Source organism: Anabrus simplex, chromosome X, assembly GCF_040414725.1.
Source record: "Anabrus simplex isolate iqAnaSimp1 chromosome X, ASM4041472v1, whole genome shotgun sequence".
In the NCBI taxonomy this organism is placed as follows: Eukaryota; Metazoa; Arthropoda; class Insecta; order Orthoptera; family Tettigoniidae; genus Anabrus; species Anabrus simplex.
In genome coordinates, this window is record NC_090279.1 from 221,451,981 (window position 1) to 221,479,019 (window position 27,039).

General features: G+C 44.1%; 1 protein-coding gene and 1 non-coding gene across 3 annotated transcripts in view; one reads left to right on the top strand and one right to left on the bottom strand.

Annotated features, from left to right (window-relative positions):
• Positions 1-27,039, top strand: part of wkd (whacked) — a 569,688-nt gene that overhangs the window by 82,683 nt on the left and 459,966 nt on the right. The window lies entirely within an intron of this gene.
• On the bottom strand, positions 16,424-16,633 carry LOC136886903 (small nucleolar RNA U3). The gene has a single exon (XR_010861867.2). It is a non-coding gene; the product is annotated as a small nucleolar RNA U3 (small nucleolar RNA).

Below are 27,039 nucleotides of genomic sequence, written 5' to 3' on the forward strand. Positions count from 1 at the left end.
CCGCCTAGAAGTAGAGTGATGTCAGAGGGATGAGCGAGGTGACACGGATGAGAAGAAAGTTTACTAGGGAGCAGAGATAAGTTGTTTATCGCTGTACATCCGGTGTGGCGACTTGTTAAGTATGTCAGTGGTTCCAATGCAGCGCTAATATGTGCTAGAATGCAAGTACCTCCCGTGGTCAACTCTTGTTCTTCGTCGTCATCCTTCCCTTCCTTATGTCGATAACTTAATTCCTTTCTCATTAGTGGGATGGTGGTCTGACACTGTACTTCGAGCCCCGTCACACCATCGCATTGTTGACCGGCACATGGTGGTATGCACTTTCTGATCACCACCCTGGATTACATTTCAGACCTCTCCGCATTGCTTATATGACGCTGTTCATAGTGATTCCTCCGTCACGTGTATACTACGCGCACTTTATCTTGAGCCCGGATCTCCATAGTAACGAATGGGAACTAGGGCTCAAGATAAAGTGCGCGTACTATATGTTGGGTATTCAGCCCGAAGGCTACTTCGATCCATCAACAGCTCCGCCAATAACTGTTATAGATGGTGTAGGCACACTAGAGAAATGAGCCGCCGGGCCACATGCATGCACCTACCGACCCTGACGCATAGCTCAGTCAGCCAGAGGTCTCGCGTCCGTCATCATCCGGCATGTCTCGGACACTCCGGGCAATAAAACTGAACAGAGGACATCTTTTCAGTTTTCTGGTGAAGTATAATCGTAATTCGTAAGTTAAAAGGCTAATGACCCGGGTTTCCTCTTAGTCTCAGATAACGATGTATTGAGCAAATTTGCAAAACAAACAGGACACTAATTAACGGTGATATGAATCGACATGTTCTCAGTTGTTATGCCGACGAGCGCTTTTGTTTTAAAGAAAGACATTTAAAATGCGGCACTGTAGTGTATCGGAAATAGCTGTTCGACTCTGGCTTGTAACTGTTACTATCTAGAAATGGCGACATCTTGCTATTAAGTGGACCGAATTATAAGTGATAACTACCATTTTGATGATACCGCTAAGACTGGCATCTCCACACTCTTAACGACCAACCATGGCTGTGAAATTCTATCTAATTTTAACTGTATCTTGGTTAAAATAATAAATACTACAGTTAATAGTTTTAATTTAATTTCTCGTGGCTATTTCTGGCCGAGTGCAGCATCTGCCATGTGTAGGTAACTGCGTGTTAATGTGGTGGAGGGTAGTGTTATGTGTGGTGTGTGAGTTGCAGGGATGTTGGGGACAGCACAAACATCCAGGCCCCGAGCCATTGGAGTTAACCAATGAAGGTTAAAATCCCCGACCCGGCCGGGAATCGAACCCGGGACTCTCTGAACCGAAGGCCAGTACGCTGACCATTCAGCCAACGAGTCGGATAATACTACAGTAATTAGGCTGTAATATAAATAGTGGCTTACGTTAGGTTAGCTGCCATCTCCTGGAAGATAAACTGTACATTGAGTTTGACGAGTGTTTCAGCAGATTATTATAGAAATGATGGCGCTGTGTTGACACTAAGACTCCTTTCGTCTCGCAAATCTACCACCGGGATCAGTTACCTCACTACCACTTCGATTACTGAGCTATGCCACTTGTTGGGAATAGTACAGAGTTCATCAGTATTTTGCGTGATTATTTTGTTTCTTCAAAAGGGGGATAATACGTCGTAACAATTTGAGGATATGAATGAAAAAATAATTGTATATATAGCGAAACGGGGCACGTTTTTTTTAAAGGGGCGATTGGCGGTTTTATCGGGACTGGAGATAAGAGGTGGTATTGTAACGGCCGCGGGGTTTTTGGGTTTGCTAGACTTACTTATTACGTGGATAATAAAATGTTATTCAGTAGAACGTGGTACACTGATGTGAGAGACAAATAGTTATGAATAAGTTTTCTGTGTGAAAATCCATTCAATTTTAGGAAAAATAAAACAGTGATTTCAAATGGGATATGGGTAGTGGAGCAATGTATGTTCTAAAACAACGGGTGTTACGTCGGCTTTCTCTCACGAGGTCATTGACCCCTAGTAGTAGGGGTATGGTTGTTCGCGGATTTTGCGTGCGAGAGCAAGACAGTCGGCATCTTGGAGGGCGTAACCTCACAGGGCCCAGTTTTACGGTCAGATGCCCCTTCTCTTCTCACAGATGCCATTTTGATGGGGCGTAACCTTACAGGGTCTAGTTTTACGGACAGATGCCCTTCCGTTATATGACGTAGTTTTACGGGTAGATTGCCTTCCCCCTGACATATGCAGTTTTGTTTACTGGGCCCAGTTTTACGGACAGATGGCCTTCCCTTCCTTCTCATCGCACAAGGTACCTCTTCCTGTCACTTTGGAGGTGCCGACTCGACGGACCCCTTGTTTCGGAAGTGTAAAAATCAAACGCAATCATAATTAACATTACAATTGATGGTGTGATGCCGACCTCGATCTAGAAGGCAAACAATAACGGCTGAGAGGACCACACGGCACTGCAAGCCTTCGGGCTGAATAATTTCTTAATTACCGTTGCATGTTATCCTTACTTCACCGCGTTTAGCAGCAGAATTAGGTGAAAGTACAAGAAATGATCAATAAACACGTGGATAAAAGGCAATTACCATTTTATTATGACTTACGCTTACGTTATCGAAATGTCATCAGACTGCTCAGCACGGTGTTAAGACGTGTGCCTTCAGTTCGGCATTTTCACTTACCTCTTTTCATTTTACCCTTTTGCGAGATGAAAGAAGAATAGGAGGAGGTGGATTGTTTTGTGTGTAGCACAATTTTTTTGGTTCTGTATTTTTACATTTAACATTTTTTCAGTCTTTGATATCAGGAACATAATCTGTAAAACATAATTAGAAGGATAAAGGAAGAGGAATAGAAGTGTCATGTTAAACTATTATAAAACAATATAGCTTTCTTCTTTTTGTATTATTCATCATCATCAACACCATCGTCATCATCATTAGTCATTTCTTGTATATTGCAAACAAATATAGAAAAAATAATTTGGTGAAATATCATCACTATTAGTGATTTTGTAACATTGTAAAACTACAATAACCTTTTGTATTCTGATTATTTTCAATTAAATAAATCATGCCATGACAAACAGATAAAAAACTGCAGAGAATATTATATTTCTCATAATACCACATCTTTAATATAGAAAAGCAAATAGAATTTAAAAATGATTTTTTTTTTTTTAACAACTATTTTTCAATATGTAGCAGTTGAGGCTTTCACGGCCGGCGTTACAAATCATGTCAGCGTTTTCCGGGCTTGCAGGCCGTGGTCCAGGAGCGAGTGAATGTCCCGACGTTTCACCGAAGACCTCGTTCGGCATTGTCAAGGGTTCCGACTGACTTCGATAGCAGGGAAGCTCTCAGTGGAATGAAGTGCTGTCGTCTAATCTATTCTCGTTTTCATTCCCCACCCTGAAGGGGTGGGACGGGCCCCTTAGAGAGTGACGCTCTCGCTCGGGCCGGGAGTTTTGAAGAGAACTGATGGATGTGATAAATGAAGAAGAGGGAAAAGCGGTGTGAAAATATGAATGAATGGCTACGGGATTGAGTTTATGAGGGTGTGCATGACGAGTTTTACAATTCAGAGAGATGGATGTGCCTAGGTCGGTCGGAAGTAGGGTCCGGGGTAGCTTTGGGAGGTTAGGAGCTGGAGGGTGGTTGTGATGTTATGGAGAGAGAGAATGAGGAGGCGCAGAAGGTCGTATGTTTGGAGAGGTAGGGGGATGGGTCCATTTGGAATAGGGAGCGGAGTTTGTTGTGGATTTGGGGTAACACGGGGGAGGGTTGGCTGGGGGCGGCGGTGTGATTTGTTAGATGGTTGGCGGTTGGGTGGGGGTAGGGGTAGAGGTGGGGAGTGGGAGGGCTCAACTCGATGGCGGTGACCATATACTTGCACGCCGGTCTTGATGAGGTGCTGAGCGTCTTCTTTGTTGGGCATCTGGAGGCGCATCATGAAGGTAGGTCCATGGGTGCTGTGAATTCTTATGGCTCTACGTACATTGACTCTAGTTTTCCATAGTTCTTGGATTATTCCATTCTCGGTGATATCCGGAGATATCCCGCGTAGGACGCAGCTGTAGACGGCTGGTGGGGGCGACTGTTGTTGGTTTGCTGGTGGTGAGACTTCGGCGTCCGGCGGAGATAACGATGGTGGGGTGGTTGGGGTCTGCTAGGATGATGTCAGGCAGGATGATGACATTACTGGGGATGGGTGGTAAGTTGTGACGGTGGTGACTATGTCTGCCATGCCCCAATCTCAAACGGAGTTACCGGAGACCGGTTCCGATGAGGATTTTAGCCCGCCGACCGAATGATGAGGTCTTGAGTGCTATTTCCTCAGATGAACGGTTGTGAAGAACAGAACGGAATTGGGTGGAGGGGATCCTGTGGTGAAGGGATCTGAACTGGTCAGAATATGACCTGCGCCCCTATAGAGGAGGGGCGACGCACTTAGGGGGCCCTGGGTTTGACCCAGGGGTTCTGAATTCGTTGCTGATGGTAATTTGCATCGTGAATAAGCTGATGTGACGTGGGTCACCCATCCAGGTGAACGCCACGCCCAATGTTGCTTAACTATTAGTGACATAAGTGCTAGAAGAAGATGGAGAGGAAGGGAGTCTATATCTGGGTCTTGGGGGGGGGGGTGGCTGGTGAGGGCAGCTTGGTAGGGGATAACCACGGAAACTTGGTGGGAGATGGTTGAACTGGGCTAATATACTATTAGTTGTCTGCTTGGCATGGAGGGTAGTGCTGGGGTGGCTTGGGGGGAGAGTAAATTGATCAAGAGACGGAGGAGATGGCTGGTTTCTTGGCTGGGCTGGGGGATGGTACCATGGTAGGAGGCAGGGATGGTACTATGGTAGGAGGGAGGTTTGGGTGAGGTGGGGGTTTGGTATTGTGTAAGTGTCGGGAGTGCTTATAATGTTCCTTAACTGCCTGCTTGATGTAGGGGCAACCAGGATAAGAGGCGGCGTGACTGCCTTCGCAGTTGGCGCACCTCGCCTGGTCCCTCGGTATTGTGCAATCGGTATGGCGGTGGGGACCACCACACCTATTGCAGCGAGTGCCTTTCGTGCAGGATGCAGTGGTGTGGTGAAGCTTTAGGCAGTTAAAGCATTGTGTGACAAGGGAAGGAGAAGGTGTGTTGAGTGTCTTGGGTAGAGTAGGTGTGTTGGTGCGTGTAGTGAGCCTGGGAGCAGGTTTTCTACGCCTCCTCCCAGTCTGCGTGTTTTTGTTGAGTGTGATTGGGATAGGGTCACTGGGCCCTGATCCCGTGTCTGTAAGTGTAGGGGGGGGGGGGTTGGTTTGGGTTGGGGTGGACTGGGTAGTTGGGGGAATGAGAGCAGGAGAGATTTCGGTAGGAGGCTGGGTTGCAGAGTTATCAGTGAGGTTAATGACTATTGGAGGTGGGATGTCGGCATGTTTAAGCTTATTGAGGATGGTTTGCATAGATTTGTTGTAGGTGGGGGTGATGATCATATGGTTATTATGGGATTCTTCAGTGACGGCTATATGGTGGGAGATAATAGGCTCTATGGCTTGTATGACGGACTGACGGGTGAGAGGTACTGGTCCGGTTTTGGCTAACGGGATGAGAATGAAATTGCATTTAGAAGAAATGGGGAAGGGGGTGTCTTTGCGGGTGTAGTGGAAGGGATGTTCAAATGGGTGTTCTTCTTCATCTTCTTTTCCTGTTGCTTCTTCTTCCACTTGCAGTTGATCTTCTTTGGGAGATGCGGTGAAAAGAGCGTTGAATAGGTTATTGTCCAGGAGTATTTGAGAGATTGTTGAGCAAGAGGTGGGATTAATGGGGAAGATGTAGACGATGTTGGTGTCAGGATCTTCACTTACGTCGTGGATTAGATGGGTTAGAGATTGAAGGATGGTAGCAATTTTCATTCTGTGTTTACGGAGTGAGGATTTGGATTTGTTAGGAGGTGAACGAATAGCAATACATTTGGATTCAGGATTAGAGTGACTGAAATCAATGACCATAGGGCTGTTGAAGTTTAAATATGGGCCCCAGCTACTCAATCCACCGGGGGGGATCCATATTATGGGATGAGGTAGCCATGGTAGGTGGGGGGGGGGGGAGGACAGCACCTACTTATATAGTGCAGGATATGGTACGCTGCTCGCCTATTGGCCGCTATAGTGGGTGACGGTCGCTGATTGGCTGTTCTTCGGCCAATGGTTGAAGCGTTAGGGAGCCCGATGTGCACTGACCTGCCTTGGCGGAGACAGGTAGCTGATCACCCGTTGCTTTCTTCTGGTCTGCCGCGGCTATCGTGTCCTTCAGTGTTAGAGCTTTCAGTACTGGAAACCAGGCTTTGTTTACCCGTTCAGATTCCTCCTTACGGTTGAAGCTGTTGGTGTGCATTAGGATTTCAATGGCTTCCCTCTGTAGCCGGGCGTGATAAGACGCAGTAGTTGACAGTACTTCGGTGTTGCTGTACTGTATGTCATGGCCTGCTAGCAGCGAGTTTTCAGCGACTGATGATCTGTCTGTCTGTCCCAGCCGGCTGTGTCTGTTATGCTCCTTCAGTCGTGTGGCGATGCTGTGTTTGGTAGTCCCTATATATACCTGGCCGCAGCTGCACCTGCTGTGGAGAGAGGATGGCGCTTGTCTTTGGCAGACCTAAGCAATTCCTGGATTTTCTTCGTCGGCCTGTATATGGTTTTAACCCCATGGGACTCCAGTAGCCTCCCTATTCTGTCAGTTACTTTCTCAGTATACGGCAGAAAGGCTTTAGCTGCCGCCCGCTCCTCTTCTTTTCTCTTGGTTGCTGGACGTCTGGGATGGAGTACTCGCTGAATATCTTTAGGGCTGTACTCGTTAGTGAGTAGGCCCTGTTGAGGTGGCCGAGTTCTTCGTTTAAGTGCTGAGGTTGACAAATTCTCTTAGCACGGTCGGCTAGCGTCTTCATCAGTCCGTATTTTTGTCGTGGATGGGGGTTGGACATTTTCTGAAGATAGCGGTCTGTGGTGGGTCGGCTTGTGGTATACTGTGTGTCCGAAGGTTAAATCGGCAGTCTTCATTACCAGAACATCGAGGAAAGGGAGCTTTCCCACGTTTTCTGTCTCCATAGTGAACTGAATACTGGTGTTAATACTATTCAGATGCTGTAGAAACAGCTGTAGTTGTTCCTTTCCGTGGCTCCAGATCACAAAGGTGTCATCTACGAAGCGCAGCCACACCTTAGGTTTCAGTATCGGAAAGTGTATTAAATACTGTATATTTGGTAAAAAGACTTTAGAATCCTCACATGTTAATAACATTCTCTCTACATGGAAGGCGCTGAACAGACTAAGAGCAGGCGTTGGAAGATCAGAGGACAATATGAAGAAATGGGGCCTCCTGAAGAGGGATCAGACCCTACGTGAATGCGGCGTGGTACAAACGACAAGGCACCTTATTAATTGCCCTCTGTGCCCTGTTAAATGCACAGAACTTGATCTGGCACAGCCCAGTATCAGTGCTGTTATCGTGGCCAAATTCTGAGCCGATATTTTGTAAATAACTGTTTAATTTTATGTAATATTGTAATTTCATTTATTTGATCTAATTTGCATCTGTAATCTATATTGTGCTACTGACACGAATAAATAACAATAACATTCCCTCACCAAATCTCCGACTCGTCGGCTGAACGGTCAGCGTACTGGCCTTCGGTTCAGAGGGTCCCGGGTTCGATTCCCGGCCGGGTCTGGGATTTTAACCTTAATTGGCTAATTCTAATGGCACGGGGGCTGGGTGTATGTGTTGTCTTCATCATCATTTCATCCTCATCACGACGCGCAGTTCGCCTACGGGCGTCAAATAGAAAGACCTGCAACCTGGCGAGCCGAACCCGTTCTGGGATATCCCGGCACTAAAAGCCATACGACATTTCACATTTCACCAAATCTTATAAATATTCTTTTAATTGGAATAACACTAAATTCTTGATTAACAGGGAGCTCGGAAAGTTCTTGTGGGTTTTCCTGCCAATGGGCTGAGATTGTTAATTGTCTCCATTCTGACCAATTGCAATAACAACGTGTGCTTTAAAAAGATTAATACATACCTTAAAAAGATAATAAAGATATGTGGACCGACTCCTGTGTTGAGGTTACAGAACTATCAGATCAAGTCACAAGATTTGAGACTGGTCGGCAGATAAATTCACTGTTGTTGTTGTTGTTGTTGTTGATAATAATTTTCTGAAGGACAAAAGTAATAAGAAGATAATATTATATTAAATGTTACGTTTAAATTTGCAAGTCTACTCGCGACAAGTAGGAGCTAGCAGGATTATGCAGGTACTTAGGCTGGGTTATTTGCATGTCGAAAGTTAAGAAGCTCATCCGAACGACAAGTACACGAGATAGCCGCCCCATTGGACATGCAACACAATTGCTACAAGGAAGTGGGGGACAAGGCAGCTCGCACTACGGAAGTGTCGCTACAAACTTTCCCGAGCCCCCGGGTATATTTGTCAAGTTGGCGAGATGAAACATTTGAAATACCCGCTACAGTCTTGACCAGTGACAACATTTCTATAGCAGACACAGGTGCACCAGCATGACCTAATAAAACTGGAACACCGGCCATCTTCTAAACTAATTATAATTAAGATGTTCCAACCACCGAACTTCAAATAGGGGAATTTTTAGACTCATCCCCATGTTAATTGATTGGAAGTTTGATGAATTAAGGTATCAATTTCTAGGAATTGACCCCCGCTGGATTGTTATTGATCAGAACCATACCACGCTAATATGGACGCCGATTAGCGCGCGAAAAGTGGAGGACAGAAATCCATTAATATCTTCGTAATCTACGATCAATTTTGGATAAGATTACGACGCGTGAATGTTTATTACCAGATTATTAAAGGTAAAACATCCAACTCGACTTCCAAGTGCCACTCTCCCTCGACCCAGCGAGAAGGCCCATACGATGGATTGGAACGAACTATAACTCATTTTAAGGCAGTATCTCACTCGACTCAGATCCAGTCAGAGCACCGACCTACTATCAGACAGAGCTGCGAGTCCGTACAGACTGTACGCGTTAATACCAGTTTAACTTTTACGATGAATCTTTTATACTAAGAACGTTTCAGCGATTTAATATATCAGTTATCGGCAAAAACCGTAAGAAGGCAGTGTGTATGGCCTGGATTAGCAAGTTTCATGTGAGACGGTAAAACAGTTTCGTGGGCTGGAAACGAACTAAGCGCGGCGAACACTAGACGGCCGCGTAACATTTCGGGAGTGCTGAATTGACGATCGCGGATCGCCCCGGGTCGAATAAGACGACACGTGTTCGTGAGTGTCGAGGTTTCTGGTCGGGAAGAAACGAAGATCTAATTTGTGAAAGTGTAAGGGGTCGTAGGTACCTATAATTAAATTGAATAGTAAATTCTTGTAAATTAATAATTAAGATGTTGGTGATGGGTAAGCACCCAGCAGTAATTTTAATCCACGTCATGATGGATAGCAAGATGAACGAATAAGGCGGATGTGGGTCTGTCATTCGTCGAAGCAACAGGAATTCTACAGAGTGATGAGTACCCAAATTTGATTTATTTTTGGGGTTGTTATCGCGATAAGACGGGAAAATGTGTAATCATGGTCACTTAACGTAACGCATGGATCGCTTCACGAATCCATGATTTAATTAAGATGGATGGACAAATTTATATTAACGTAATTATGGGTTAGATTAATTATTAGATTATTTGTTTGTTGTACATAATGTAAAAATGGGTTATATTGTTGAATTAATGCATGCTTGTTGCAGATAAAATTGATTTGAGTTCATTTAAAGTGTTAAAAGTTTTTTGATGCTAACCCAGTTTATTTTGCATAAATTTATGGATCACTTTGGTGATTATTGGACGGTCGTTAGGCATATCTGTTACGAGAAATCCATGAAAGTGTCGGTGTATTTGGTAGGGTCTAATCATCATTTGTCCTAAATTAGTGTGACCTTGTCTTACCTCCAACTCGTCCGTCCGTACCGAGTGTAACAGCCTGCCTGAATATCGGCGGGAGATAGATGACTTTCTTCTTTAGCATGCCATTCCTCTTGTTCATAAATTTTCTGATACTGCTGGTACGTAACACACTGGTTCAACATAGCATTTGAGCTATTCAATCCCTACTCTGAGGCACTGATTGGAATGAGCAGTGTGCATATTTGACAGAATAATGAGAGATGAGTGTTCACGGCTGTCTGCTGCCTGGTCATTCCAGCTCTGAAACTTTGGACTGTTAGATCGGCACCGTAGTACTGTTCGCTAAAAGTGAGAAAATGTGCGTTTTTTCATTTGACTGAATATTTTATATGATAACATTGCTTTTAATCGGTATCTTCCTACTGACCTATGTTGACTTCAATTAGGAAAACCACAAGGCCAGGCTTTCTGAACGAACCACGGGTACATCAGCTAGTTTTCAATATAATGTTAATTTAAACAACGGCAGGATTTTGAAGATTTCGAAAATGTGACCCAAAAATGTTGTCATATTTGTAGGTCATAAACATCCGGCCCTGATGCCTCTTGTTACAGTTAATCGCGGTGTTATCATACATTATTGTGCGATAGTCCCGATAAAATGTCTCAGTTTGTATATATCCACAAAGTTTTGAAATAGCCGTTGGCTTCAGGCGATAGCGACAGAGAGCAGTGATGCGGCTGGTTGCTTTCAATAAAATGCAGTATTAGTAATTGTAGCGTAGGACGAGACGTTCATTCTGTCAGCAGTAGGTCCAGCACGTAACCTAGAAATCTATCGTATCATTAGCAGAATAAGCTCGGCCCTTTCTCAAACAACTGGAAAGTAATCGATTGATTCCATCGGCAAACAGTCGAGCTTGAGGTGGTTTGATGACTTCATGATTTCAACGTTCCTGCTAGTGATGGGTCGAGCAAGCTCCTAACTGCAAGGGGTAGGTTCGTTTCTTCAGGAGCAAAAATGATGTAAAATATTCTGTTTATTCAATTAAGCACTTAGGCCCCAACTCCTTCGCAATATCAAACCACCCTAACGAACTTCCTAAACCGCCGACTCTGCTGGCCAGAGAGCTGAGATTGGAGCGAGCCGCTCTCCAGCTTTCCATTTTCCAGGGAAGACGACTCAAAGGGCTGGAACAGATACAAACCGTTTGCAGTGCTGCTCTGCTGTTCGAGCGTAGCACATAACTATTGAAAATCCAGTCATTCGACCGGGTCAGGAATGAAATTAAATGAAGCCTGCCTCACTCCTCTGGGGCAATAAGTAATGATCGACAGAATGATGAAATCAATTGAAATATTGGAGTGAGATATGCTCTACGCTGCAGACTTTTGAAAGTGATAGGCTTTGTAGCACAAGTTGTTCTTAAAAACGCACATGGATCAAAATAATCGACTGTGAAATTTGTTAAAAGTTGCAACGTTCTAAACTCTCTTTTCTTACGTTTTAAACATGTTACGTACAAAAGAACATTATATTTGTGTCGTAGATTGAATCTTCCATCCTCTGAATCCTCTTCCTCTATCAAAAGCCTAATAGCCAGTATCCAGTATTCGGGAGATCGTGGGTTCGAACCCCACTGTCGGCAGCCCTGAAGATGGTTTTCCGTGGTTTCCCATTTTCACACCAGGCAAATGCTGGGGCTGTACCTTAATTAAGGCCACGGCCGCTTCCTTCCCATTTCGAGGCCTTCCCTGTCCCATCGTCGCCATAAGATCTATCTGTGTCGGTGCGACGTAAAGCACATAAAAAAAAAAAAAGCCTAATACAGATCCACGTAGAGTTCAATTAACTATTTTCTGTTGTATATTTTTAAGCTCACCTTGCCTACACCATCATTTTATTTAAGCAGGATGGTCCTTCTAAGTATGTGGGCATTAAAAAAATACCTGTGGTTTACGATATATCGATGTATTGACTATCGAAAATATCAGTATATCTGTATTTAAATGATTTTCTCCATCTCTAGTTCCTGGAATGAAAGATGACATCGAAAACCTGTCTTGCACTGATCTCACATGGAGTAACAGGTAGAGATGGTCGATGTTATTTTGTCACCGATACGCTCTCACGGAATTATCTGCGACACTGGGCTGTATCCGTTACCTACGGCGATATTAAAGCTGTCAAAACGTACACGTTGTCATAGTGCATTTATGTGGAGCATGTTTCAAGAGTAGCGCGAATTGAGCAGGTCAGTCCTCAGCTGGCAAATGAGGCATGTTTGAGTACATAATATCTTTTCCAGAAGTACTTGTCCGATTTTCAAACTATTCACGGTGCTGAATTTGTAATGTTTGTAGATTTAAGGCTGTGTGTACAAAATATTGTGGTGCCGTATAAAAAGGCGAAGTTAGTACCATTAACGTCATGACGCAGTACTTAGCCCTTTGGTGCCGTTGCTGAAAGTGGAAACAAAATGTCGAGTTATTTGAGGTGGACAGTTTTGCTGAATAGCCCTGTATATGGGAGGAATCTTTGTATTAAGTTCGTATTCTAAAACCTACATTAAGTACTTTAAATAGTCCGACTCATTGGCTGAATGGTCAGCGTTAAGGCCTTCGTTTCACAGGGTCCCGGGTTCGATTCCCGGCCGAGTCGAGGATTTTAATCGCCGTTGATTAATTATTCTGGCCCGGGGACTAGGTGTTTGTGTTTGTCCCAACAGTTTCCTCTTCATATTCAGACAACACAGTGCACTACCAACCACCACAGAAACACGTGGGCGATTACATCCCTCTAACTAGGGTTGGCGTTAGGAAGGGCATCCTGCCGTAAAACAGGGCCAGAGGCGCGCGTGTCACACAGTTCACACCCGCGACCCCACAAGTGTGGGAAAAGCGGTAGAAGAAGATTAAGTACTGTAAATAACTGCTATCTCGGAGACACGACACGGGTAATCACATTCCATTTGTTAATTTATTCCGCATCGCATTTTCCCACTTCTAATATCCCGAATTTCCGAAAAATACTACCTGACTTTGTCATGATATCAAAAAAGCAAAGCAAAGTCATCTCCGTACAGGCCATGAACGCCCTGGGAGTGGTGGAAGGTATTCGTAACCTCGGTAGAGTGGTTAGCTCTACGTCCGGCCGCCTTTGCCCCCAGGAATTAACCTGGTACTCATTTTTGGTGCAGGCTGAGTGAACCTCAGGGCCATATGCACCTCCAGAAGTGGAAATATCTTTTCTTAAATCTTACGACTTCCTGACGGGGATTCGAACCACAAATGAACTACCTCGTTCATTTGAACGACAAAATAAGCACGCACGAAAATGGCCAATGGCGTGCCGTGTTAATGATCACATGACAGCACATTTCTCAACTGGTGATGGAGCAGGGAGAAGAGTTCTGTTTCTCTGTCTCTCGTAGATGACTTTTCTCCACCTAAGCAGGCTGACGGCGCCGCTGCGCACTGGGCAGCGGTTTTCTGCTCGTGCTAGGCGCTCCGCAAGACGATGAAGTACCAAGTTCACAGAATGTCGTACTAGTCGCCTAGCTTTGTAACTGAGCGCATGTTGGTTCGAGTCCGGGCCTATGCAAGGTAGGTCCACGAAACACACCATGGGGTGATAATGTCGCTGGTTTACCTCTTATAACAACGATATCCCACATAATATTAACGAACAATACCGTATTCGAGGTTCCTCAGAATTCCATTACGAAAAAAAAAAAAAAAAAAAAAAACGTGTTCACTGTCTGGCACTTACGTAAGCGTTCTGTCATATACGACAGTTGTGGGGAATAATACACGGGCACCGGTAAATAAATACTCTGTCTACACACAAAATAAACAATGTCAACAACGAAATCACACGCATTTGGAACAGAGTAGCAAAACCATGCTAGCACATGGTAACAGATACAAGACATCAGTACACATAAGTTATCTTAAGATGCGATTGACACAGAATACGCGAAAGTTTTCATCATTTCCACCATCATAAACCACATAAAAAATACGCCTTAAGAATATTTTCTCTAAACAAATACATCTTAAGCAAATAGTACCGTAAACTACGCTAAAGTGAATCAGGAGTGAAAATTTGGCCATTTCCCTTTAAATAGGCCTATCAATATTTCAGTTTTGGGCTTTAAAAACTGTTCAGTTTCCCTGTATAAAAATGTAATTACTATCACCCTACCACCGTTTTTACAGCTCCAAGCCCAAATTTTAAATTTTAAAAGGAAATGGTCATGTGTGTAACAAGTGCACTCATTCAATTGCTGTATTATAATAATAATAATAATAATACCGAGCTCGATAGCTGCAGTCACGTAAGTGTGGCCAGTATCCAGTATTCGGGAGATAGTAGGTTCGAACCCCACTGTCGGTAGCCCTGAAGATGGTTTTCCGTGGTTTCCCATTTTCACACCAGGCAAATGCTGGGGCTGTAGCTTAATTAAGGCAACGACCGCTTCCTTCCTACTCCTAGTCCTTTCCTGTCCCATCGTCGCCATAAGACCTATCTGTGTCGGTGCGACGTAAAGCAACTAGCAAAAATATAATAATAATAATAATAATAATAATAATAATGTCCACCTCTGTGGTGTGGTGCTTAACGTGATTAGCTGCCATCCCCGGAGGACCGGATTCGATTCCCTGCTCTGCCACGAAATTTGAAGAGTGGTACGAGGGCTGGAACGGGGTCCACTCAGCTATCCTCGAAGTGGTTTTCCGTGGTCTCCCCACTTCTCCTCCAGGCAAATGCCGGGATGGTATCTAACTTAAGGCCACGGCCGCTTCCTTGTCTATCCCTTTTGATCCCCTCCCCTACTAGGCCCCTGTTCAGCATAACAGGTGAAGCCGCCTAGGCGAGGTCTAGTCCTCCTCCCCAGTTGTATCCCCCGACCAAAAGTCTCAAGCTCCGGAACTCTGCCCTGAGGCGGTAGAGGTGGGATCCCTCGCTGAGTCCGAGGGGAAAACCAACCCTGGAGGGTAAACAGATAAATAAATAAATAAATTTATTATTATTATTTTAAGTACGCTTCAGCTACCATGTACAGGCATTTTGATTTGACGTTCTGCTTTATTTCACCAGGAGGGTGATCTGACTGACTTAAGGTAAACACCATATGTGTTACCAGAGATCTTTTACATGCCGATATCGCACGATATAGTTTCGAACGGATTTCTTTCCGCCCTTCAAACATCCGAGTACTTCTGCCGGGTTTGAACCCCCAATCTTGCGGATCGGAAGTAGACTACTGATCTACAGAGGGTGTTTTGCATTCCCATTAACCTATGTACGTATTTATTGTCACTTTGTCGCATACAAAATATTTTTCTATCATATTCCTTCGAAATTACCATACATTCTTATGATCAAGTGAATAGAGCAAAGAACTACGCTTTAACAATGGTGTGATGAAGACAAATTGAAATTGTGTATCTCCTACATTTCTTCCGTGACAACGAAACTATTAATTACGTCTGGGTTAAGAATCAGCTGACCGCATTTCAAGTTCATAATGTCAGTCACAACTCACTGTAATATGTTGTAATATTAATGGGGAATATTTATCGATGAGGGAATTAGATTTTTCATACCAATAGAGCATATCAAAAGTTAATGGGCTTCTGATAAATTCACGTGCATACACCCTATCATCGTCAGTGGATAGGGCCTGACACATTCCATTCTGATGAGTGTAATGTCAGGCCTAAGACGAAACTCTAGTTTTATACAGCAAACGCCTTAAAGGACTTACATCTGACATTTTATTAGTTAGCTATTCAGGAACATCCCTTATTAACAGGACGTTTCATACGGTTCGTCCTCCCAGCTCTTTAACAGATAAAAAGGACAATTATCACCTTAGTGCAATGTTTTCCCGTGTATAAAGGCAGTAAATACAGTAGCTTCTTCTCTCTCAAACAGCTGATTCATACGCCCCTTAAAACCACCGAGCTTTAAACAACGTAGGAGGTGGGGTCAAGGCTGTATGGTTTGCCATTCAATTAAAGGAAGACGAAGACGTACGCAAGTACCATCTGTTGTAAAATTTACGTACTAGCTCGCGTGCGGTACGGTAAACCACCTCTCCTCACGCCGCTTGTGTTGTTGCCAAGAGAGCTCATAATAAACTACCTCGTTCATTTGAACGAAATGCCGCGAGAGCACAAATGAACTACCTCGTTCATTTGAACGACAAAATAAGCTCGTTCAAAAATGGCCAATGGCGTGCCATGCTGATGGTCACGTGACAGCATATTTCTCACCTGCTTATGAACTACCTCCTTGATTTGAACGACTCAAGGCGATGAACGGTATCGAATGAACTAGTTCAAGCAAATGAACTGACTGAACCCATCCCTAGTAAGGCATTTGAACGGCGCGCTGCCACCTGAGCCATTCTTCTTAATATATGTAATAAAACTACAACCACTCAGACAGCACCACTTCCCATCCATCTTTCCGAAGAATGATGGTGAACGATCATCGATGACTAGAACTCGGACGAACCAAGTTCGAGTCAGCCTCACGCTCAGGAAGAGGAGCTCTACATCATCCTCATGGCTGTAACCACTCCACTTTAGATAAAGTAGAGAGTGAAGACTTACTACAGAAATGATCCTGTGAAGTATAGTCTTGATTCAAATTGCGTGAAAGTGCTGACTAACAGAGTTGAAATTGCTCGCTTTTCAAGAGTGCTTCCCAATACACAGCAAAGTTTTATCGCTGTGTTCCATTAGTTTGTCGTATTGTGCCAATGTATCTATATAACAATATATTTTACGTCAAACAAAGATAAAACCATTACTACTGTTGTCAACTGGAAACAATTGTAATCGTAAATATGCTTGGATAATTTGTCCGCCAGCTTGCCAGTGACGTCACTGCATTTGCTCCTTGGTTGAACGGAGGAGATGGCGCGGGATAGTTTACGTGTCCAACAACAGATGGCATCAGAATGTGCAGTTCGATCGCGGCTAGGGGTGGGATAAACTGCTTTTTTCTGGAAGCAGCTTCATGAAGCAGTCTCGTTCCCTCGTTGGCACACATTCTCTTTGCTCGTTGGTAGAGCAGTTGAGACTGCTTCTAGAGGTGGTGTCTGCCATCGCCTCTCCATCATCCGAGAAACGATCTACACCGTTTTTATTACGGCTAGGGGACTCCACAACTCTACTATCGTGCCCTAGCCGTCCCAATAAAACAGAATCAGGCCAGGCACCAAGCAGGAAGCCGGCCTCCCCTATCATGCCAAACATTATCTTATCCGGTGTAGATCTCTCCTTCAGCGATGCAGCTCTACTGGCCTACCTCAAGAACGAAGGAGTTCCAGCAATTAATCTTTCAAGAATCCAAGTTGACTTCACCCCTACTGACAGAGTACTAATCAAGCTAGCCACAGAACGGGCAGTACACGCAGCCCTCAGATATGGTATATATATTCACGGCAAACCACACCTTGCAGAGCCATGCCCACCGTACATGGCAAACGATCTCGGACCGGACCCGGGAACCCAGCCACCCCAGTCACCTCGAACGCCAACGAAGATACCTCCACCACCCTACACCCCCCCACCATACCTCCCACCACACCAACCGTCAACCCATCCTTTCACCACCCCAGTAACTACCATCACCACCACCCTTGCTACTACCCCCGCCCGAACCGCTCCCCTTACCCCTGTAACTACTACAACCATGGCCCATTCCACTCCCATCATGATGTCTCCCACCACATCAACCCTCCCCAGCCCTACCCGGCCACCAACAACAGAAGAAGAAGTCCACAACAGTGCAATGGAAACAGAACGACCACCACCACCAGCTCCCGAGTCCGAGTCCGGGCCTCACCGAACTACCCAGTCACCATCACCACCAACTCAAGAAAGCACCAGCAGCTGCGTCATCCGAGGCATCAACCCAGCCATCCCACCGGAGCTCATCTTGCAGGAAATCAGAAGCACAGGACTCCAACCAAAGAAAGTCACCAGAATCCAGAATGCAGCCGGGCCGACCTACATGGTGCGACTACATCTCCAGCTTCCCGAAGAGACAGAGCGCCTCATCCAACACGGAATTCAGCTCTTCGGGAAGCAACACCGTGTGGAACCATCTCGCTCCCCACCCAAAACCCAAAACCGCCCAAACCCACCTCGCAACCAACCCCGTCCCCAACACCATCTCCCGAATCCACACCATAATACGAACCTCCTCCACCTTCTACTCACGTCCCTAGCAAATATCACCGCATTTTACCAACAAATCCTTCCCATCCTACTCACTAGTAAGTAAGAAACTAATGTACAACCTTTGTATTCTATTGTAATCACATGTAACCATTGTAAGAAATTCTTAATAAAAAGCACAAGGGCACATGCTACACACTTAGCCAAGAGGTCAAACTCCCCCAATTCACTAAAACCTAACGCTCCCCCTTTCTAACTTCAAACCATTCCAAATCCCCGAACCCCGCCAAATCTCCTGGCCAGAGAGAAGGCGTTACCTTCTAGGTGGCCCGCCCCTCCCCTTCGGGGAGGGGAATGAAAACATCCCCCTTGGTCCTTGGTCCTTGGTGTCTGCTTCTGTTTTCTGCTATTGTGAACTGATAGTAGCAGAGTATTGAGACTGCTTCGCACTGCGAAAGTGAAGCAGAAAATTGTGAAATACTACCGGGAAAGATGTGACAGATGTTGCTACAAATAAAACTTATCGGCAACAAACTTTACCTTCCCTCTAAAAATACTATAAACGTGCACAGCGATTTAAAATGAGGATGTTTCTATATGCGCATGGCCTAGTAATATCAGTCCATTCAAAGAAATAAGCTCTTGGTGTAAACTTATCCTCGGGCAGATTATACGGAAAGTACTATGTATGTTGTAAGTTATGCAGTGCAACTGTGAGAATGTGATCAATATAACGACCCCTTTTATAAGTAACGGTGACATTGCGGATAGATTAAGCTTTTCGTATCAATTATTTTCTCCTCCGCCTTGTTTTTGCCACATATTTTATCCAACTCTTGTTAATCGATAGTACTGATAATATAGGCTACTTGGTGAATGCATTTGTAATGATTATGAAAGGTGATATCAATAATATTTCCTGTTGATAGGGAGAAAATATCCATGTAAGATCCATCTGTGGTATTAAAACGTGTGTAATGTGGAAACTATTGAAGTGATGCCATTCGTACAGTCAAATTATATCCTGCTTCATAAGCTTCTTTGCGCTCCATTTAGCAGTTAAAACAGGGCTGTTTTATGATGAAGTTGCTTCAAGCTAGAAGCTGTTTCAGAGTATGATTTTTATAGTCGCAACATTCGACTCTCGGAATGGAACCGGGTGTCCTGGCGCTGTTGAGCGCGGCTCAGGGTGGGCTGTAATGATCGTAGGAGTCTGAAATTTCGTAGATATGCTAAGCACTGCGGTCGCTGATTATGCCACAAACGTTACTACTTCTTGCCGCTTTATTTTGTTATATTGTACCAATACCTGACAGCTTGCGGTTTCCAGTGAGAAAGTCGATAGTGCTGCTATCTACGTGGCATAATGTTTGTGGCCAACTCTGGCGTGTTGTTTATGAGTTTTTCAGTGTTGTCACTAAATAGTCTTACATTGCAGTGATATTCCAAGAAAAAAAATATAATGCGCCGAACAAATTACCGTACCTAGCAAGATAAGCATGTATTTAAAAAAGTCATGACCTCGCATCTCTGTAGAGGTTACATTCTATGTCGCTTACATTACGTCAATCAAATACTGTACTGGCGTAAAACCAGTATGAAACACTTATTGCACTCATACTTCATAGGTTGTAGGCATGTAGCATAATGGTTATCGCAGTCGTCTTGAAGTTGACATGAGTTTCGGTTTTTCATCCAATAAATTTTGAGAGACTAGGAAATCCCGAATATTTCTTCCTTGTCAGTACATCGTATTTCACTCACGTAACTCCAATATGCATTGGAGTGCAGTGTTGTGTATTTCTGTCTTCAGATGTAAAGCAGAACGTCGCTGGATGCAGAGTGGGTTTCGTCCCTTAAGAGGCCACGGTGCCCGTGGTCCAATAGCTCTGTACTCTGACCGACCAACCGAGCAGAGGAAAGTTGGCTACGGTTCTACCGTGGCTCTGCGCCTCTGCACCGGGAGGCGGGTCTGGGGCACAATGCCGGACTTCACGCCTGGCTCCACCCGTCGGCTGTCCTGAGAATGTTTTTCCGTGGTTTTCCATTCTCCTGCACTAACGCGAATGGCGGGACAGTTCGTAGTATAGGCCACGACCGCCCACCCCCTCACCTTCTCCGCACTTGACAAATCTCCCGGCCTGAGAGACGGCGTCACCGTCTAAGAGGCCCGCCTCTCCCTTTAGGGGAGGAATGGAAACGTGTAGTAGTAGTAGTAGTAGTAGTAGTAGTAAAGCAGAAAATTAAAAGTGCATCAAAAGTGAGATAGCTGCGTGAGGTGAATTCCCCTGTAGAGTTGGGGAAGATCGGCTGTACCGAAGGATAAATGAAAAAGGAAACAAAATATTGGACCAACTCCTATTCTTTAATTACAGTTTCTCTTGTCCTAAACCTTAATACTAACCGCCCAACCGAGTGAGTAGGGCGTGCGGTTAAGGGCGCGCAGCTGTGACCTTGCATCCGAGAGATGGTGGGTTCGAACTCCACTGTCGGCATTCCTGAATATGGTTTTCCGTGGTTTCCCATTTTCACACCTGGCTGTACCTCAATTAAGGCCTCTCCTATCCCATCGTCGCCGTAAGACCTGTCTGCCCCGTCCGGCGCTTCGTGGCCCTTCCCTTTCTTTTGACGATACCTTCATCCTCTTCCATTTCCGTTATGATTAATGTTAATGGTTGCCGCCACGGAATGGTCAGCGTAGTGAGCCCCAGCTCGGGTTCCACACATCCCTCCCCATCCGGCCGTATCCCTCCCGGAGCCTATGCAGGAGGTATTCCATATTTTAATATTTCATTATTATGACTGTTAACAAATATTTCCAATGAGAGGAGACTTATTTCTCTATGCAGTTCTCGGGCTTGCCACCACACTCAATGTTCTTGAGATAGTTGTCCGGTATTGGTAAAGTGTTACTCCGCTATATACTCTGGCATGAGTTATTTGTTTTGTAAAGCCCAAGATAGTGTTATTTTACATTTTCTTGATTTCGATTAAAACTATATAATTTTATCCACCGACCCGTAATACCGAATGATGTTGGCAGTTGGCATTATAATAACTATGACCGTACTTAAGAAATAGGTGAGGAATTGTCAACAGTATTTCTTAATTATTTCACACAATAAAATAAAACTACTCTGTTTTCTATTGTTCGTGCTTAGTTTTGGAAAGTTAACGTCAACTTGGTCTCGTGTATTTGCCCTGAACCTACTCGATCTGTACAGTACAACCTTGTAGTGATGTGCTTGATCCCGGCTCGAGCTGCTCCAGCAGATGACGCCAGTGTTCGAACAAGTTCGAGCTTTGCTCTTACGAACACCCAGAAAACTTGAGAAGGATGGACAGTACAGGTTCGTCCTCTGGTTACTGTTACATCCGTGTCTTTTGTACATAATATAATTTCGACCCATATCTGTATGTTGGAGACAGTCAAAATTTGTGTTTGCGTTGATTCGTTACAAATGCCTCCATCAGAATAAACCAATTCTTTCTTAATCTGCTTACCCTCCAGGGTTGTTTTTTCCTCAGCGAGGGATCCCACCTCTACCGCCTCCAGGGCAGTGTCCTGGAGCGTGAGATACAACTGGGGAGAATGACCAGTACCTCACCTGCTATACTGAACAGCGGCCTTGGTGGGGATGGGAAGATTGGAAAGGATAGGCAAGGAAGAGGGAAGGAAGCGGCCATGGCCTTAAGTGACGTACCAACCCGGCATTTGCCTGGAGGAGAAGTGGAAAACCACATCCAAGATGGCTGAGGTGGGAACCGAACCCACCTCTACTCAGTTCACCTCCCGAGGCTGAGTGGACCCCGTTCCAGCCCTCATACCACTTTCCATATTTCGTGCCAGAGCCGGGTCCGGGGGTGGCAGCTAATCACACTAACCACTAGACCACAGAGGCGGACATAAATCAATTGTCTACTAAAATGTGTTGCTTGAGCCGTATAATAAGAAAAAAGAAACGATTACTTGTGTCGAAATAGTTACATATTTGAATAGTTATAAGACTAAAAATGTATGATGTTTTGTCTTCAGCTGTTGACACATTTCTCGCTCGGCTCCATGGCTAAGTGGTTAGCGTGTTGGCCTTTGGTCACAGGGGTCTCGGATACTATTCTCGGCAGGGCTTGGATTTTTAACACCATGAGATGGCGTCTGTTTTGTTTGTTCCGGATGGGCTCGAAGACAAGTGGACCGATTGACCTGAAGTTTGCTAAACGATACAGCTTGAAATCTCGAGTCACTTTTGATTTTCATATATATTTCACGCAATTGCACAGTAACATTGCTCCATAATAATATGTATAAATCTATTTGTGTACACGATTGATGAGATGTCAAGCCTTTCTTACTCAAATTCTTCTATGCGTGCAAAAAAGGGTAATTTTCTCCCAAGAAGTAGAGTCAAACCCCCCAACATTGAGGACAGAAGCAGAACCTCGCCTGCCGCGTTACACAGCTGCCTTAGCCACCCAAAGCATGACATTGTAAGAATAGCATTACCGTATTCACAATTTTGCCTCAAACGTGCGGTTGTTACAAGATGCGCAAGTACTGCCTTGGGAGGAAATACTTCCGGTAATACGCGGGGAATATTACGAATACATGCTTTGTCCTTTTTATAGCATATTATCATAATCTAAGCCTTCTGATTTTATGGGCAATATTTATTCCCCATAAGATACATGACAATGACTTAATGTAGTAATATATGACAACACGCGCCTTCGTTATCAATATCATACATACACCTCCGCGAATGGCGCTTCTCTTCTTTGCTTCATATTTTATCTGCAGTCGCGTTCGCCCTGCAGCCCGAGTCAGACTTCTTCTTCGGTCACGTGACTGCTCGAGCTTGCTTCGAACAGACTCGAACCTCGGCGCGTGTCGGGGTCGGCTCGATCCCGCTGGAACACGGGTATCGGTTGCCCATCACTAATAATAAGTGAATACAGGAAGTGAACTGGCAGTCCTCAGTAACATGTTGTGTTGTTTCGTTAGGTAACACGCCGCCAAGGCCATGACATCTATAACAAGATGCGAGTTCTGTACTACATTATGTTTACGTTATTATGTTTAGATCAGTGACGATAATCCAGCTTCAAGTAGCGTAGTGGCTAGCGTGTCAGCCTGCCAAAGCGAACTTTACAGGATCTTCTTGTTTTGTTTGTTGGACTTTTATCTTGCTTTCGCCCTCCTGGAAGTTAGGTGGGGGTCTTGATGAGGTGGTACCGTGGTTAAAAGTATAGGTGAAAGGGTGAAGTGGGTGTAAAGCAGGGATACATAAGGCTCAAAATAATAACTTCTCGCCAGTGTGATTCTCCATGACGGCTTTTGTACAGTAATATCGAACATGACTGGATACATGGATTTTAAGGTTAGATAGGAACGTTTGCTTCGGACAGAAATTTGGAGAGAATTTTTGCTATTTGAAGGCTGGGATGAGACACCAGGCAAGCGGCATTTGAAGGGAGAGAAAAAATAGGACCCGTAATGCGCGAAAGGAGGCGTTATCAAATCCCACTAAGTTTGCATAATTTATTGAGAAGACGTTCATGAGGGATGTCATAAGAAAGTCTGATTCCGAGAGGCGATAGGAACCAGACACTTATGAACGAGTGAGAGGATCCCTTATTCTAAAATATCTTTACCTGGTACGAATGCACCAACGTAGGTTGCGGCTCAAATGTAGATGGAAGTGATGGGTATTTTGCGCTTTTTTTTTATTATTACAAGAGCTAGAACGACATTTTCTCCTGTTGCCATTACTGTAAGTAGTGGTGATTATTGTTTTAAGAGGGGTCCGACCCTTCGACAAAAGAAAGTATTGGCGAAAGAAAGACAAGACAAAGGGCGTGAAAATGAAAGACTCCCTGGGTCTCAGGGTCGCAGAAGAGTTGACCAAGTTGAAAGGGAGGGGCCTGGCACAAGTAACTGGGCCCCGCGGTCGCCAAGCCACGTCCCGAAGTTAGTCATTTCTTACGACAGGCATCATCATTACGTACAAACTGTGTGTTGACAGCATATTCTTTGGTTCGCACCTAGTCCATGCCTTGTAAGCAGCTCCCATTCTTGTTTGTTCTGTTTTGGGAAGACACCTGCATGATAATAGCAAACGCACTATTCCGAAACAAAAAGTACGTTTATGAACGGACTACCAGCTCTCCGGGAGAAAGCTTGGAATAAGTCGTTCAAAACCGTCGGTTCTCGACCCTGCCAAAGAGGATAATAGGAGGACCCTACTTTGAGAACGCATTGATGCAAGCGCAATGGAATCATGCTAATTCACCAGTGACTTTCAAAACATACCCTTAATCTTGCTTCTCCGTATTGCGACCAGTGTAGGACATTTTGAAATGTTGCTACGTTCCGACAAAATTCAGGTATTATACGTTTTGCTGTACAAGTTGTAATTGCAATGGGATTAAAACTTTAAAATAACTTTTACAATGAGATATAGTCGTTTAGTTGAGAATTTTGTAGTCGGAGGTAACGACGAATAATACACCAATCAAACAATCAAAGATTAAACAGACCTAACATTTTTTCACTTTCACTTCTCAACGATTCTCGCATTTACTAAACTAAACATTTTCCTTGGTTATGATCAGCTAGATAGGAACGATAATTGTACTTCTCTAGGAGTAAATCAAGTAGGAAGCGTTCGGACCTCGAAAGTTGCTCAGAATTATCTATGATAGCCTATGTTGTTGCGTTGTGCCACTCGCTTTTAGATGTGCCATACTTCAAAACAAAATTCCGGGGTATACAAGTAAATTACCCTTTATTTGAACTACAGTTAAACATTTTATCATCACTTTGTTTTCTGTTGTATAATTTACTTCTGCCATGAAAAAAATAGGACATGCATGTAAAATATTAGCAATATATAGGCTACATAAGGGTATGTATAATCTAATGATACAACTATAACCATTAAATACAATTTAATCTCATATTTCCTTCTTTACGTATGCCATTCTAGAAAGCAGATCTTTAGTTTTTTTACATTTTAGAAGTGGAGTAACTCTCACTCCCTCTAACCTTTTTAAGAAAGTCATTTCTCAATTTAGTGCTGTTATAATATTGACAAGATACAAATTATATGGCACAGTTAGCATATTCTTTACAGTGTGTTTTCTTACCTGTCCACTGAATATTAATGAAAAAATCCTCTCCATGGCTGCATTGTGGGCCAGAATGAACAGCTTGCCAGTGGCGTATGCTGGGATCAAGACGTGGGCTATCACTAGACTTGGTTACCCCTTTTCGATGATTTGTTTAGTGAAGTAAAGCCTTCAGCGTTTTGAGCTGCATCCAATAGCCAATGGAGAAGCCTGCTGTATTGTCAAGGCTGCTTCACAAGCTACTACCCTGGCCTCTGCTACTGCCAATGCTCGGTGGAGAAGGTAGCTTAAGGATTAGCAAATTAAAGTCCGGCTTTGTGGCCAAATGGATAGAATACTTGCCTTTGGTCTGATGGTCCCAGTTCAATTTTCAGAATCAACCCCCTCATACTGTTAATTCCCCTGTCTTGGGGACTGGGGTTTATGATGTCTTCGCCATTCATTTAATCCTCATTAGGCCACCACCAAGCCTATACAGATGCCATGCACCATTATTATTATTATTATTATTATTATTATTATTATTATTATTATTATTATTATTATTATTATTACTACTACTACTACTATTAAATAAAAATGTTGAATTTTGCAACGGGTGTACCCATCATTCACTGGTTAATTAGCTCTCTGGGGAGATCAGTGGTGGTGTCCGACCCATGATCAAGAAGTAAATGGAAGTGAAATACCAGCACTCTGTTATCTATGTAATTAAGTGAGGTGAGGAAGTATATGCGATGAGTAACGCATGGTTGATAGTTAGCACTGGCGATCTGACGAACCAAAGCCTAGCACACCTCTTCTCAACGCTCACTGCTCCTATGTGATATACAGCAGCAAGCCATGATGGGCGAGTCGAGGGGAGAAGGACGAGAGTCTGGGCTGCAATATCAGTTTCCGATGCCTTGCTCTCAGAAATACGTGCAACGTTTTTTCTATTTTCTTTGAAGTTTTTTTATATGGAACAATGTGTGAGATGCTTACATTATAATGTACTTTAGACTTCCACCATTCTCAATTGAGGTTTGGGCTTCACTGATAGCCTTGGTGGCTCTCAGTGTACGCCACTGCAACTCGCTGTATTCATGTGTACATCACCTGTGTGAGGTAGTTTATGTTAGGAATGGTGCTCCGACTTCTGTTTACGTATAAACCTTTTCAGACAGGTTACTTGATCAAACAATAAATTGTCATCTGCAACAATATTCTTTTCTCTTAAATACGCTATACATTTTTCACTGTTTCCTACTCCAGTTATTTAGAAAGAGTTAACCAGTTGAACATAGCCTTACCCATTTGATAATGTTCTTCAGTACAAACCACAGTCATTTCTTTCTTAAATGCTTTAACAGTTTGTCACATACATCTCTTACTTGTAAGGGAATGAAGTTGTTTTGCCCTGTCTTGCAGACTTGGGCCTGTTTGACTAAGTACAGAATACACTTCTACTACAGTTTTTTTCTCGCCATCTATACTGAGGTAGGTGAAGACGCTATGTATAGATATCCCTCAGCTAACCTGTGAGAGGACATTTACTTTGAGACATGATTCTCAGTCATTTCTGGGGTCGCTGGAGCCCCCAGGCTCAGTTTGGTTTCGGCTGAGAGTTCACGGCTGGATGCCGTTCCTGATATGATTTTTGAGATGAAGATCTTGGCCCAGGATCGACTGGGATTTGAACTCCAGCTGGCGGGTGAGAAGCTAGCAGCTGAGCCACCAAGCTAATCACGTCA